Below are 1422 nucleotides of genomic sequence, written 5' to 3' on the forward strand. Positions count from 1 at the left end.
GTGGGCGGCCCCCAGCTCCCCCCCCAGCCTCTGCTCCAGCTGCTGCTCAAAGCGGCCTGGCCCCCGCCCAGCGCCCAGCGCGTACCTGCGCTGCTCCCATGTCAGGCTCCCATTTGTATTGTTGGCAATTTTCAAATAAATGGGCCTAAGACAGGGGGCGGGGGCCTGGCTGGATGCAGGCCCAGGCTGCCCGTGTCCTCCTTGGAGCCCATCCAGCGTCCGCAGGCATGTGCCCCACCCCACACAGAGCACCAGGGCCAGACAGGCCGCTGCTTCTCAGCACCACGTGGGTCCCAGTCCCCAGCAGCACCCAGGTGCGCCGGGACCCCCAGCGTTTTCCAGGCCCCGGAGGCTGGAGGGCCCAGGGCCTGGCGTCCCCAACGTCGGCCTGTTCCCAGAATCGAGAGGCTCAGGAGACACTGTGGAAAGACCACTTACTGAGAGGTCCTGTTAGCTGTTCTTTGCATCATCGAGAGAGTTGGAGAGGGTTAATTGAGAAGAATTTAACTGGTTGGGAACATATACCAGGATATGAAAAGTCAGCATGGAAAGGTGGGCTGTGTAACCGTCTTTATCATTTCCCCCCTTTAGCGTATACACCCACCCAATCATCCACTTATACATCCAGCCAGCCACTTGTCCATCTATCCACCCATCCACCCATCCATCCATCCACCCATCCATCTACCCATCCATCCATCCATCCATCCATCCATCCATCCCTTTATTGCCTTCTGTTCTGCAGACCCCATGGAGCGCCATCTATCCATCTATATGCATCCACCTACTCCTCCCTCCCTCCCTCCCTCCCTCCCTCCCTCCTTCCTTCCTTCCTCTCAGGGCCCGGCTCCTGCTGGGGGCCGTGAACAGCCATCCAAGGCTGTGCGGCTGGACATCCCCTGGAGGCCCCCGGTGTCTCTGGACCTCGCGATGTCCGTGGCTCCCATCTTCGGGTTTGGGGACCAAGAGAGGCCAGTCCGTTGCCTCCTTCCCGAGCACCTGCTCTGAGGAGCTCTCCGGGGTCTGGGGAGGACGTGCTGGGACCGGCTGGGAGGCCACGGCAGGAGGCCACGGGAAGGAGCAGGCGGCTGGGCCCAGGCGGAGAACACACGCAGCTTTTGTGGGCGGCAGCATGGGTCAGGACGAGGGTGGCGGGGACGCAGGAGCAGCAGGGAGGGAGCGGGCAGAAAGGTCACCGGGAGCTCAATCGAATCCCCACTGCTCCGGCTTCAGCTGAAAGGTGGAATTTAAAATTCCACAAGGTCATCGCAACTCTGCCAGCCACCAGGTGGAGGAGCCGGGCAGACACGGGGCCCAACGTGTGCACGATGCGCTTTCCTGGCGAAGGGCAGCCCGCTGCCCCCCGGGCATCCTGGGGCTTTGCTGAAAGGATGGCACAGGGGAGGGGGCGGGGCCGGCAGG

Source organism: Myotis davidii, unplaced genomic scaffold (genome assembly GCF_000327345.1).
Source record: "Myotis davidii unplaced genomic scaffold, ASM32734v1 scaffold845, whole genome shotgun sequence".
In the NCBI taxonomy this organism is placed as follows: Eukaryota; Metazoa; Chordata; class Mammalia; order Chiroptera; family Vespertilionidae; genus Myotis; species Myotis davidii.